At 32.4% G+C, this 16,351-nt stretch overlaps 1 long non-coding RNA gene across 1 annotated transcript; it reads left to right on the plus strand.

The window, feature by feature from the left end:
• Nucleotides 1-585: 585 nt before the first annotated feature.
• Nucleotides 586-1,391, plus strand: LOC127420799 (uncharacterized). Its single transcript, XR_007893883.1, has 3 exons — nucleotides 586-730; nucleotides 1,147-1,209; nucleotides 1,322-1,391. It is a non-coding gene; the product is annotated as an uncharacterized LOC127420799 (long non-coding RNA).
• Nucleotides 1,392-16,351: the final 14,960 nt, after the last annotated feature.

A 16,351-nucleotide genomic window follows, 5' to 3' on the forward strand; every position in this document is an offset into this window, starting at 1 on the left:
CTTTATCAAGATTAAATAAATGATTGTCATACCTGCAGGGCGATAACAGACACAGAACGCTTCTTGTCAGTTGAACTCGAGTGCATTCGTTGACTGACGTAACAAACAGACGTCAACACGTACGTACCAACGTAAATAGATAAACAGGTTATGTAGTCTGATACTTAAAATTACAGCATATCTTCTACTGCACACTCTAACACATAATATACCATTTTCAATATATGTTTTAAAAATAGTTAAAAATATTTGTTTACTTTAAATTGTGTCTCTTCTTAAATTCTTTGTTTTTTTAAAGAAAATAATTGTCTTGGTGTTTGAAAAGACAGTCAGGTACTTTTATATATAACAGCAGTGTTAATATATGTTGTTACAGTTATTACATCAGTGTATCCTCCTGTGTATCCTGTAGGATACTGTTATCCGTGCAAGAAATAATCACAGGTGTAGTGCAGGATTGATTAAACCTTTTGGAACCTTATTTTATTCCTGCAGGAGGTTTGCAATTGTCCTGCAGAAATGTCAAAATCCTGCAGGATTTTTCTCCTGTGCAGGAAGTGTGCTGGCTATTCCTGCATGTTCCATCCTAAAACCTGTAGAAATATCCTGCACAGTTTCTCCATGTGTCCTGCATGATTTCATTATTCCTTTTGTACGGGAATACAAATGATTTTTTTTTTGTACGGGAATGTGCAGAGGATCGTGGAAGCCAGAGAAAAACACTGAAAAGGTAAATTATGACGTAGGTTTTGTTTCATTATTTATGAGCGGTAAATGTTTTAGCTGACTGTTTGATATAATTATCTTCCATTGTAAGGTAAGAATAATGTAGAAATTGTGAAGGTGACGCTTTATAGTCTGGGTTGTACCGTTAAAGCCGTTGCGTCACGTCTCGCTGTTTTCGCCGGCTCGCGTCATTAACGTCGCGTGTTTCAGACGCGTCAAAAGACCGCTGTGTTCTGTCCCAGTTCGTTGCGCTCCGTATCGGTTTTTGTACGCGAACGCGTCGTGTGTGTACGTCTTGTTTAACGGTACATACCAGACTACAGAGCTTCACCTCTAGACTATTTTGTTCATACCATTCTAACCTCGTATCCCCTTTTTGTTGTGCTGTGTTGTAATGTCTTTTTTTTTTTTTTTTATTAGATGTTGAGCTTTCTGCCACACCAATATGGACAAGATGTCAGATTGTGAATCTCATGGAAAAAGGTGATGTTATGAGATGTTATAAGGTGTATTATTGCCATGTCCAAAATACCCTTCCCACTGCCTTAATGTATTCAACTTGAACTTAAAGAAATGTACTTGTTGTTTTCTCCAGACACAGTGGACAGTCCTAAAGGAAATGAATAAGGCAAAAATGGGGGGAAACGTAAGGATGGATGATAGGTAATACCTTTCCCCTTTTTTTTTTTTTACAAGAGTTTTGAAAAGTATTTTTTTATACCAATCCAATATAAAGTTGATAACAGATAAGATGTTTGATTAGGATTATCTAATACTTACACCTTTATGAATTTAAAAGTGGCATGCACAGACCTCAGCAGGTACATTTACATTTACATTTATTCATTTGGCAGACGCTTTTATCCAAAGCGACTTACAAAAGAGGAAAATATAAGCAAAACATCTTAGGAGACAGTGGTATAAAAAATGCTGTATTACAAAGTATCACTTTGTGCAACAGAATCTTTTTTTATTTATTTATTTATTTTTTTAAATGGCTGGTTAAGTGCTCATGGAAAAGATGTGTTTTTAGTCGTTTTTTGAAGACAGAGAATGAGTCAGCTTCACGGATGGAGTTGGGAAGGTCGTTCCACCAACGTGGTACAATGAAGCTGGAAGTCCGGGAAAGTGTTTTGGTGCCTCTTGAGGTACAGGGGCGGAAGGATAAAAAGGGCACTGATTATATATATATATTAATGAATAGTACTTATTTACTAAACTAATTTCTTTGCTTTTTGAGTATTTAAGTAATTTTCCTTTATTATATACATATCCAAATTGTGCATTGTTTCCTTTCTCACAAATAAAAACCTATTCCGTTAAATCTATCACAAAAAGCACCATAGTATTACAATGTTTTTTTAGACAACCTTGGTATATTTTTTTAAAGTACCTTGGAGTACCAATACAATATCATGAATATGATCGTTCAGTACCATGGTATTACCTTGGTAAAACCACAGTACTTCAAAGTCTTCAAATCTTTTTCTTGTCTCATCACTCTTCTCTTCACGTTCTCTCATCTCTGCTCCTTCACTTCATCCTGTCAACTTTGCTGCTTCCTCTCTGACCTCATCATCCTCTTTAAAAAACTGACACTTTTTGTAGTACTTTCTCTTCATCTCCTTTCATATTAATATAATGTTATTTTACTAAAATTCTGGCATTAATAATTAGGACCTTTAATGTGACAGAACCATGGTACAATGATGGTGTCAAGATAGTAATACCATGGTTCTGAATAATTACCTTGGTACTGTAGCCTACATGTCCAAAAATGGTAATACCGTGGTACTTTTTTGAAAATGATTAGTTTAATGGCTTATTCGTTTTAACAAAAACCAAACTGGTTTTGGCTGAATCAGACAGCTCCTTCATTTTATGACCATATTTTAAGACGTATTGAATTTCTTTCTACACTGAAAGCAACGCAAAAGCTGCCATTGTAATGAATAAAGCTGTCTACACTGCAAGTGTGCAATGTCTGAAATGAGAGTTTTCTGCATTGTTGGAAAACTAATCAAGTTTTATTCTTTTGATGGACACAGACTACAATACATAGAGTGGACTTTTTATCTGACCTGTTACTCTTCTGGAGCAACGGCACTTCGATGTTCTGGGGCAAATTCCAAACTGCATTTTTGCCTCCTTGAAGGGCACTGCTGCAGGAGGGGATGGCCCTCGAAAGCATGTTCCAAACGAAAGTGAGAAAATGAATCTTTTCTCAAAGGCGCCCCTGCAGCCTCCTTTCTGTGCACGCCACTGAAACCTATTACCGCCTAAAAACTTACTGTATATATATGACACTGTTAGGATCTCATCTCACACCATTGTTTTGATCTATTTTTCACAGTTGTCAGCAATATTGTCCTGTTTCTTAGCTTGTTTAATTCTCTGTTTTCTAGGTGTGACTGACTCAGCTGCTTAGGATCTTAACAGATTATGTAATTCTATATGACAAAATTTCCATACATAAAATTATTCATTTGTAAAAATGGACTTTGTTGTATTTGTAAGTTTGATTCTCCAGGAAGAAATAAAATCCTGCATGATACCACCCAAATAGTTCCTGTAGAAATCTCCTGCACAATGTGTATGGTTTAACCCTTGCCATGTCCTGCAGGATTTGAAATCTACCCAGCACAATATTCCTGCAGGGAATAAAAGGTGTTTAATGACCTGCAAGACAATTCCTGCAGGATAGAATTCCTGCGGAAAATTCTTTCCATTCTTTCATAATATTCCTGCAGGATTGCTACAGGAAAATTAGCTGAAAATCCTGTAGGAAAACTTCAGAAAATTCCTGCGTGTTTCCTGTGGGTTTTTTTTGTAAGGTCCGTTTCTCCCCAATACTTTGGATTGCTCACTGGGGGCCTAAAGACAAATAATTTTTAAAGCATGATTTTCAATTGAGTTATTCATATAAACTGCACAATTACGACTACATTACAGCGTAACTTTCATTAAAGCTGCTTTGAAACGATGTGTGTTGGAAAAGCGCTATACAAATAAAAATTACTTGACTTGACTGTCTACTTTCCTGCAACAATAAAAACATGCAGCTTTTAAATATGTATTCTTTGAGCTGTTCAGGGGCGTGTCCAGATGGGTGGCATTGGGTGGCCCTGGCCACCCCTATAATTTGATTGGCCACCCCAGGTCCACACCAAATTCTGAACTATAACTGGTATTTTCCTAAGTCTGAGGTGGGCCTTCATTACAACCAACAGTGCAGGAAGCAGTGTCAAGAAATGACAGTTAACTGAGTGGACTCAGGTGAAACACTGCGAACAGTCATCCGAACTTAAATATGGCTTGAAAGCGCACTGTAGATTACGCTGCATGTCACATGATCCATGAGACAGTGACACTGAAGCGCACCCATGAAGCTGGCTGAATAATATCAGGTGAGGGACCATTTCAAAATAAACAATGGCACCATTCTCTGCAAACACCGTACAACAACCAGCGCTATGATCAACCATCCCATCACCAGTGCTTGAGGTGAACAGGTCAGTTGCCTACTCTCTTCTATCCCAACTAGAATGACCAGTCCTGATAAAACTGGGACAGTCCCAATTTTATAAGCCGCATCCTGCATCCCGCATCCCAATGGAGTTACAGTTGGGACACATTTTGTCCTGATAATCAGTCTTAGCCTAATATTTTTATGATCAATTCTGTACTCCGTGCTTTTTCTGTCATGAGAAACTTGCGACGAATAATGAGAGAATCGTTCATTCCCACAGTCTCAGCGGTGCTTTTCCCGCTGTGCAAAAATTTTCCCTTCACTGCCCACTCCCACCTCTGATGCTGTCTGTCAGCCCAGTGTACTCACCTGCTAGAAGCCAAAAACCATGGAGGGAGGGATGATAATAGCGTCGAACAGCACAGGTCAAGGTAATAAATAGCTAAAAAATGAGTCTCCTTCCTAATATTAATCCTCCGACACCATCAGTAAAATCACAACTCTGTACCAACAAGTCATGTGATGATATAAACATTAATTAGAGGATGTGGGGCAATGTAATAATTGCTAGAGTTTCTCACTGATTTTAATCCCATCCGAAAACGGTCACATCAGTTATTTTCTGGATTTTTCCGAACAGCAATCAGTAAAGATTTCAGCGTCTTATCTTCTATCAAATGCCGCTGTGCTAAAATTTTCCCTTCATCGCCCCCTCTCTCCTCTGCAGCTGTCTGTCAGCCTGAAAAGTTCAAGCTCAGCGAAAAAAATCAGGTTTGTTCAACGTTGACCTGTGAATCTGGATGACGAGGAGACATGTGACCAAAAGAAGATCAACCATATTCACCATGCCTGAGATTATAGTGATGGATGTTTTACCTTTGATTATGCTTTTCATGAGGGCAGTATCCAAATGTGAACATTCTTCACAGACAAAGGCTTAAAAATGGAAGAGGTGGCATATGCAAAGTTTGTTGCTGCTAGTGTTGTTGCTGCCCATTTTACCGAGGATGTCCTGTATTTTGGCCAAAATTAGGACGTTCCATACGGGCCACCTTTTATCTTGGGGTCCTGTATTTTAGCAGAGAGGCTTTGTGTCCCATATTAAAGCATAAAAAGATTGGACGGTGAGACGAGGACCCGTGTCCTGTGATGAAATGCTCAAAATGCTCAAGTGTCCCGTATTCGCATGACATTCATTAGTTTATCGCGTTGTGGTTTTTCTCAACCGGTCTGGGTTACTGCACCTTAGAACACCTCTTTGGGTAAGTTAAGCCAATGTCTGTATTATTATAAGAGGTTTACAGTGCTTTGCATGCCCTGTAACATAGAAATGACATATGGGTGTGTTTCATTCAGAAGTGATGATATCTATGCCCTGTTTATCTTCCACTGTGAGAGTTTTGAAGGGCTGAAGTGTGTAATAAAACAGGCTGAACTGACATTTGAAGTCATTTTCATTGAAAATTCTGTTTGTAATGATCCTACTGTGTGGCCATCATTATTGTATTAAATTGGAAATGCCTTGTGAAGGCAGTAATTATGCCGTTCGGAGCGCAGTATTTTTTCTCGTTGCAAAACCTGATGTATAACAACCGTTGCGCACAGAAAATGATGAAAAAAACACATGAAATCCGATCTGACTGTTCAGACTGAGATGCATTTAGAAAAATCTGATTTTAATCGGATTCCAAATAGGATTTAATTTGTTTTTGTCCTGTTCAGACTACAAAAACCTAACTGGATTTGAGTGACAGCATCCAAAAAATCTGACTTTTTTCTGCTTATGTGAACATAGCCTTAGTATTATGGAAGAAACTTTCAGGATTTGCTAAAATGGCACTTGACACTAGCCATTAAAAAAGCGTGTGTCAGTTTAAAGCTCAGCTGATCATACTGAAGTCATCAATATATATATATATATTTTTTTTTTCAGTTTACTCTAAGACTCTGCATTCCTCTGAATGAGTCTACTTAACTATCTGAGGACAAAGACAATTTTCTCGACCTCAGCAGATTGAGAAAATGAAAGAATGTGGTGGATCTCTATAAATACTTTCTCTTGTTCTTATCACTCACTGGTAATGTTCAATATTTAATGTTGCCCAGAATGAAACTAAACTCTCATTAAGCTGAAGACAGGTGCCTTGTGTTCTATTATTCTGATCCTCCTCAACCTTTTTTGCTTCCCTGAATTCCATTTCCTAAAGACAATGAAGAACATGAATTTATCCTCTGGTGGGAACTGAAAACTTGCTGTATCAACAGTATGGTACTGGGAGATGGGTGGACAGACAAGGTCCAGAGTATTAAAAATCAAATTTTTTTTAACTGAAGTGTGCACAATCCACCAGTCTAGACAGGTACACCAGCTGCTTTCATACCAACAGCCATTTCACTTGTCAAGACTGCGAGTCTCTGTACTGTTGAGTGCAGATCATGATGGTTTCATGGTCAGCACTTCTTTGCATAAAGCTGAACTCTGCTCAGCTTTGTCACATTGTCAGCAGTAGCTCTCGTTTTTGTCACCTCAAATCGTCAATTGTCTTTGAAAATTACTGTCTTCCAGTTACTTTGTCATAGCAAATTGCTGTCGGTGTGAATGTCCTATATCTTAAAGCTATGCTTCCAATAAATATGCTACCAAGAATCTGTTTTTGATTACTTTAATGTTGCCACTTGCTCCTTTATTTGTTTGCCTTCACTTAGACAAACACAACCTTGTGCACATACGCTATAGTGCAAAGGTCTGGTTCCGGAAGTAATAATCACATTAATTGTTTCCATAGGCAAATAGATTTTTAACAATACCTTATAAACCTTCAATACAAACCCACCATGAGTTCCGAGGTTGTTAATCTACAGTATATGCTTCAGTCTGCTATATTTCAAGTTTTTTATTTTTTTATTTTATCATGTTTAATAGTGGAATTTCTGGTGACAAACTACACTACCCATGATCCTGAGGGGGAAAATCCACCAATCAGAGATACGCAGCAAACAAACCGTGGCAAAAGAGCTCTGCAGCAACTGCCCACTTCCATGACGCACTATGAATGACGCAATCGAGTCGGTCCCCCTACACTCTCAAACTACTTGTATATTTGCATGTATGTGACCACTTTGCAAGATACATCAAACAAATTTAAATCAATAATTTTGTATTTTTCCATTGTTTTAAATTCGATTACACCATTTGCAATGCTTCATGGGATTGTATTTCTTTCATGAAAGACATTAAGTACGCAGTCTTGTACCTTTGTCTTATTGTCCGATCTTAAAATACTTTTCAGCTTCAAATCACTGTTTGTATAATGTCGTGATTCACCTTGAAGATGGTTTATTTGGTTCATGGCTCAGAACTGTTTTATGAAGGATTCTATGAAATCCCTATGGAAGAAATGAATGAGGAAAGTATTTCCAAAATCAAGATAGCTGAACAAGTGGGAGGGCACTGTTGCGCTTTATTGGTTTTTGCAAATGTGCATTAACTTCTGACACCTCTGAGAAGAAAAGCTCCTCTCCAGAGTGAAGTGGGGTTTGAGAGAATGTTAGTTCTTCACTTAAACCACTTGAGATATGAAATATGATATTGATTTATGAGAAACTGCATTAATTCAGTTAATAATGATTATTTTGTGATTATTTTAATGATTATTTTGTAATAATTGAGTTACCCCGCCCTCTTTTGGAGATTCCACCCCCGTTTGGAGATCTGTGGGCTGCAGCTTTACCTACTTGGAACTGTCAGATCCTTTCGTAAGACAATGATGGCAGCTGAGAGGAACTTACCCCTAAAGCAGGACAGAACCTAAACTGTTGGTGATGAGGTGGTAGGGGGTGAAAACAAATGGCGGCATAATCAGCGACGAAAGACAGCTGCAGAGCTTATAAAGCAGAGGCTGGTTTATGATTGGATGAGATGCCTGAATTTAATGAATGGCATAATGTTACTACGAGTTTATCTGACAGAACTACTGTTAACGCTACTTGATCTAACCATAAAAACTTGTTTTGTTGGTGTAACTTAATGTATTCAATTTGATTTAGGGATGTTAAATAATATTTTGGGCTCAAATAAGTAAGGGATAGTCCATGGCTAGGTGTGTGTTAAATTATTTTAATGCACAATGTGGAGGCGAAAAACAACCTGACGCGAAGCATAGTGCATGCAAATCGTTTAACGCACACCTAGCCATGGATTATCCTGCTTATACCATGATCAATTGGCAGAATTGATTAGTTACAGCTGTCATTGATTTTACATTGCAAAATTTGACTGGAAGAACAACAATAATGATTAAATTTTCTACGGGTTGTTAGATCTAGTGTTCTGTCCGTTCTAAATCAGACACAGAGACAAAGTACTGTGATAATATCACAGTTTTTTGGAGACCAAATCCTCTTTAAAAACTGTTAATTTAAATACTCAGTCCAGAAATAATAATAGTTACATAATGAAGAAGGGTTGGCACTCCTCAGAACATGTAATATTTCATTCCTATTCTTTGTCATTTTCACATTAATGAGGAAAAACCAGCGTTGCTGACATGACAGTTGTAAAAGTAGCACATGCTGTACATGATGAGAATAAAATCATCCAAAATGCTCTAATCCTGCAGACTTTGACCTCTGAGACATCCATAAGGTATCCATTAAGGCTGTGGCCTTATACGATTACTACACAGCAAAAGGCTGCGTGTTATGAAACAGTCTCCATCCATTCAGAGCTTCAGTCAGCGATGTGTGATCGCGGGGTGAACTCTAGCGCACATGTTGAGCAGGGCAGCAATACTGGATGATGTTTTATCATATTACAATTTAAATAATCTTGCCTCGTCCTGCCGGACAGCGAAAGATGCATTTGACAGCTGAATGTCAAACCATACTTTCCTCACAAGCGCTTTGGGTGAGTAATACGGGGCTGATGAACACTGTTGTCTTTTCTATGTTTCCCGTAGTGGTTAACAATTGATTTTTAAGACGGCATTGCATGACTTGATTATGTTGTTTTGTGATGTGATGGTTAATCCCAGCTCTGAGAATATATTCACGTCAAAAGTCATTTGAACAGAGGCATAAAACTCTCACAATGTCTCATTACGGAGGACAGCAGAGAAGGCGCATTAATACAGAATGGTGATTAAAACTGTATCAAACTACCTGTGCATTAAACGATTTTAACGGATCATTCCATCCAATCAGAATCGAGTATTCGAACAGACCATGGTTCAAAACAAGTTAAAGGAATAGTTCACCCAAAAATTAAAATTTGCTAATAATTTACTCACCCTCAGGCCATCCAAGATGTTTCTGAGTGTCTTTCTTCATCAAAACAGAATTTAAGACTTTTAGGATTTCATTTCAGGCCTCCTCCTTTAAACAATGCAAGTGAATGTCCTCCATTTTTTGACAGTCCAAAATGCATATTTAGGGTGCATCAAAATAATCCACACGACTTCAGTCGACAAATAAAGTTCTTCTGAACGCAAACGATTGATTATTAGTTTTGGACTGTTTTGGTTTGCGAACGGCACAAGTTTCTCTTGTAAACAATGACGCACTTCCTGACTCCTCTTCCACATGATGCGTGACCTTACCAACGAGCTTATGTCATCCCTCTCATGAGCGTGCGTCACAGAGATGTACGAAAGCGAACATTTATAGTTAAAAAGTATATAAGTATTGTTTTGTTTCTAAAAATAATCAATCGTTTGCATTCAGAAGAATTTTATTTGTCGACTGGAGTAGTGTGGATTATTTTGGTGCACCCTAAATATGCATTTTGGACCATCCAAAAATGGAGGACATTCACTTGCATTGTTTAAAGGAGGAGGCCTGAAATTATATCCTAAAAGTATTTTTTGATGAAGAAAGAAACTCAGATACATTTTGGATGGCCTGAGGATGAGTAAATTATCAGCAAATTTTCATTTTTGGGTGAACTATTCCTTTAATTTGATTTTACAACATGAAGCACATCTTTAAGTTTACATTTATTTTCAGTGTAGGGACTTACAGCTCCATTTCATTGCTTGGAAAGCAAGCAGCATCAACAGTTCAACATTTATACTCTTATGGTCCACAGAAGAAAGTCATACTGGTTTGGAAAGACATGAGGGTGTGTAAATGATGACAGGATTTTAATTTTTGTGTGTGGTATCCCTTAAAGGCTGTTTTCCCTCTAGATAAACCACTTCACATCCCATCACAGCTAAGTCAAAATGCACTGCACTTCGAAATATTACATAACGTTGATTATACTGTAGGCTACATCCATGCCTGTGAATTCACACACTCTAATTGTATTGCACATGTGTTATGTGTTTGTATCTTATTGTATGTTTGGTATAAAAAGGTCATCAAATTATCACATTCAGATTTTTGTGATGCCCTGTTATCATTAAACCAACTAAAGGTATGCTCCTCTCTGTTGTTATGTAACTACTTTTTTATGTGTTATATGATTAGGGTTTTGAGCAATACATGGTAATATGATGAAGCCATAAGAAGATGTGACTAAATCCAATGAATATGGAAGTCCTGACCCTGTGATTTAACCTGACATAAAAGTGAAATGCACAGGAGTTTCCACTGACCACTGAACCCATTCACCAATAAATTGTGCACTCGTGCACAAATGCCAAAAATCAGAAGAAGCTATTTGTAATATTGAATCATCTGGCTCGAACCATAACTAAGAAACTATAGGCTACTGCTAATTTGATTTTGTAATGTATTATCTCGATATAATGTTTACGCGCACGAGACTAGCAATCATCTGCTGGATGAGGGGAGACGCGCGAGAGATTGCTCATTTCTCTGCAGCACGATTAATAACACAGTGATAATGCCTGTACATAATTCACAGCTACATGCCTAAAAAAAACCAATGAGCTTAGTGTTTATTTCTACTCGACTGCAACTGACAGAAATGGTTTCACACGAAGCTTCATTACAAAATAAAAACACGAAATGACTGATTTCATGCAAGAATAATGCAATAGTAACCGTGCCACCAAAGAGCAGATATCAGATCATCTCTACCGCTGTTTCAGCAGTTAAATCCAGCTCAATCTACGACTGTTTTATTTAGATCTGTCTAAATAAAAGCACGCGCAGATTCACCTGGCAGCGCGAGGCGAACGTAACAGTCACTGCTGTTACCATAGCAACATTATCTGTCAATCCCCGTCACACTTACCTCTGCGTTCATCCGCCGCACCTCTGCTGTACCTCACCGAAATAACGACTCTCGTTAATGATTTTACATTACACAAGTTGATATTATAACAACCATTTGAATCAAAAACTGTACGTTTTTATCTGAGGCGACGAAAAGGCGCTGCTCTGTATCCTGTCTGCTGTTTTTCCAGTATACAAACACTCTTTTTGTCGACGCTGTGCTCTGTCGTAGAGGAGCGTCACAGCTCTCCTCCGGTGATGCTCGCGCACTGAAACATGTTCAAAATCATGAAATCACGATTCGTTTTTTTAGGTGTGGGTGGTGGTGGTGGTGGTGAAAGACCTGTGCTGGAAACTGAAAGGTTGTAGGTTCAAATCCGAGCAATGAATCTTGCGCTTGTTCGAGACAATCAACTTAAGGATTTTGTAGGAAGGACTGGACCAAAAAAGGGAAAACTTACAAAGCCTGTCAACATGCCCCAGTCTAGACATATTTCACCCCAAAATTAAAATTAATAAATTATACATCAATTATATATCATTGTAAATCAGAATATATAGTTATAAATCAGAATATATAGTAATAAATATGAATATATAGTTATAAATCAGAATATATACCTGTATAGTAATATATCAGAATATATAGTTATAAATCTGAATATATAGTTATAAATCTGAATATATAGTAATAAATCTGAATATATAGTTATAAATCAGAATATATATCTGTATAGTAATAAACCAGAATATATAGTTATAAATCAGAATATATAGTTATAAATCTGAATATACAGTTATAAATCAGAATATATACCTGTATAGTAATATATCAGAATATATAGATATAAATCTGAATATATAGTTATAAATCAGAATATATACTTTTATAGTAATATAACAGAATATTTAGTTAAAAATCAGAATATACAGTTATAAATCTGAATATATAGTTATAAATCAGAATATATATCTGTATAGTAATATATCAGAATGTATAGTTATAAATCTGAATATATAGTTATAAATCAGAATATATATCTGTATAGTAATATATCAGAATATATAGTTATAAATCTGAATATATAGTTATAAATCAGAATATATATCTGTATAGTAATATATCAGAATGTATAGTTATAAATCTGAATATATAGTTATAAATCAGAATATATACCTGTATAGTAATATATCAGAATATATAGTTAAAAATCAGAATATACAGTTATAAATCTGAATATATACCTGTATAGTAATATATCAGAATATATAGTTATAAATCTGAATATATAGTTATAAATCAGAATATATATCTGTATAGTAATATATCAGAATATACAGTTATAAATCTGAATATATAGTTATAAATCTGAATATATACCTGTATAGTAATATATCAGAATATATAATTAAAAATCAGAATATACAGTTATAAATCTGAATATATACCTGTATAGTAATATATCAGAATATATAGTTATAAATCTGAATATATAGTAATAAATCAGAATATATATCTGTATAGTAATATATCAGAATATATAGTTATAAATATGAATATATAGATATAAATCAGAATATATACCTGTATAGTAATATATCAGAATATAGAGTTAAAAATCAGAATATACAGTTATAAATCTGAATATATACCTGTATAGTAATATATCAGAATATATAGTTATAAATCTGAATATATAGTTATAAATCAGAATATATATCTGTATAGTAATAAACCAGAATATATAGTTATAAATCAGAATATATAGTTATAAATCTGAATATACAGTTATAAATCAGAATATATACCTGTATAGTAATATATCAGAATATATAGTTAAAAATCAGAATATACAGTTATAAATCTGAATATATACCTGTATAGTAATATATCAGAATATATAGTTATAAATCTAAATATATAGTTATAAATCAGAATATATATCTGTATAGTAATATATCAGAATATATAGTTATAAATCTGAATATATAGTTATAAATCAGAATATATACCTGTATAGTAATAAATCAGAATATATAGTTAAAAATCAGAATATACAGTTATAAATCTGAATATATACCTGTATAGTAATATATCAGAATATATAGTTATAAATCTGAATATATAGTTATAAATCAGAATATATATCTGTATGGTAATAAACCAGAATATATAGTTATAAATCAGAATATATAGTTATAAATCTGAATATATAGTTATAAATCTGAATATATAGTTATAAATCAGAATATATACTTGTATAGTAATATATCAGAATATATAGTTAAAAATCAGAATATACAGTTATAAATCTGAATATATAGTAATAAATCTGAATATATAGTAATAAATCTGAATATATACCTGTATAGTAATATATCAGAATATATAGTTATAAATGTGAATATATAGTTATAAATCTGAATATATATCTGTATGGTAATAAACCAGAATATATAGTTATAAATCAGAATATATAGTTATAAATCTGAATATATAGTTATAAATCTGAATATATAGTAATAAATCTGAATATATAGTTATAAATCTGAATATATAGTTATAAATCAGAATATATACTTGTATAGTAATATATCAGAATATATAGTTAAAAATCAGAATATACAGTTATAAATCTGAATATATAGTAATAAATCTGAATATATAGTTATAAATCTGAATATATACCTGTATAGTAATATATCAGAATATATAGTTATAAATCAGAATATATAGTTATAAATCTGAATATATAGTTATAAATCAGAATATATATCTGTATAGTAATATATCAGAATATATAGTTATAAATCTGAATATATACTTATAAATCAGAATATATACCTGTATAGTAATATATCAGAATATAGAGTTAAAAAACAGAATATACAGTTATAAATCTGAATATATACCTGTATAGTAATATATCAGAATATATAGTTATAAATCTGAATATATAGTTATAAATCAGAATATATATCTGTATAGTAATAAACCAGAATATATAGTTATAAATCAGAATATATAGTTATAAATCTGAATATATACCTGTATAGTAATATATCAGAATATATAGTTATAAATCAGAATATATAGTTATAAATCTGAATATATAGTTATAAATTAGAATATATAGTAATAAATCTGAATATATAGTTATAAATCTGAATATATACCTGTATAGTAATATATCAGAATATATAGTTATAAATCAGAATATATAGATATAAATCTGAATATATAGTTATAAATCAGAATATATATATCTGTATAGTAATATATCAGAATATATAGTTATAAATCTGAATATATACTTATAAATCAGAATATATACCTGTATAGTAATATATCAGAATATATAGTTAAAAATCAGAATATACAGTTATAAATCTGAATATATACCTGTATAGTAATATATCAGAATATATAGTTATAAATCTGAATATATAGTTATAAATCAGAATATATATCTGTATAGTAATATATCAGAATATATAGTTATAAATATGAATATATAGTTATAAATCAGAATATATACCTGTATAGTAATATATCAGAATATATAGTTTTAAATCTGAATATATAGTTATAAATCAGAATATATTTCTGTATAGTAATAAACCAGAATATATAGTTATAAATCAGAATATATAGTTATAAATCTGAATATACAGTTATAAATCAGAATATATACCTGTATAGTAATATATCAGAATATATAGTTATAAATCTAAATATATAGTTATAAATCAGAATATATATCTGTATAGTAATATATCAGAATATATAGTTATAAATCTGAATATATAGTTATAAATCAGAATATATACCTGTATAGTAATATATCAGAATATATAGTTACAAATGAGAATATACAGTTATAAATCTGAATATATACCTGTATAGTAATATATCAGAATATATAGTTTTAAATCTGAATATATAGTTATAAATCAGAATATATTTCTGTATAGTAATAAACCAGAATATATAGTTATAAATCAGAATATATAGTTATAAATCTGAATATACAGTTAAAAATCTGAATATATACCTGTATAGTAATATATCAGAATATATAGTTATAAATCAGAATATACAGTTATAAATCTGAATATATACCTGTATAGTAATATATCAGAATATATAGTTATAAATCTAAATATATAGTTATAAATCAGAATATATATCTGTATAGTAATATATCAGAATATATAGTTATAAATCTGAATATATAGTTATAAATCAGAATATATACCTGTATAGTAATATATCAGAATATATAGTTAAAAATGAGAATATACAGTTATAAATCTGAATATATACCTGTATAGTAATATATCAGAATATATAGATATAAATCTGAATATATAGTTATAAATCAGAATATATACTTGTATAGTAATATATCAGAATATATAGTTAAAAATCAGAATATACAGTTATAAATCTGAATATATACCTGTATAGTAATATATCAGAATATATAGTTATAAATCAGAATATATAGTTATAAATCTGAATATATAGTTATAAATTAGAATATATATAGTAATAAATCTGAAAATATAGTTATAAATCTGAATATATACCTGTATAGTAATATATCAGAATATATAGTTATAAATCAGAATATATAGTTATAAATCTGAATATATAGTTATAAATCTGAATATATAGTAATAAATCTGAATATATAGTTATAAATCTGAATATATACCTGTATAGTAATATATCAGAATATATAGTTATGAATCTGAATATATAGTTATTAATCAGAATATATACCTGTATAGTAATATATCAGAATATATAGTTATTATTCTGAATATATACCTATATAGTAATATATCAGAATATATAGTATAAATCTAAATATATACCTGTATAGTAATATATCAGAATATATAGTAATAAATCTGAATATATAGTAATAAATCTGAATATATACCTGTATAATAATAAATCTGAAT

Source organism: Myxocyprinus asiaticus, chromosome 30 (genome assembly GCF_019703515.2).
Source record: "Myxocyprinus asiaticus isolate MX2 ecotype Aquarium Trade chromosome 30, UBuf_Myxa_2, whole genome shotgun sequence".
Lineage (NCBI taxonomy): Eukaryota > Metazoa > Chordata > Actinopteri > Cypriniformes > Catostomidae > Myxocyprinus > Myxocyprinus asiaticus.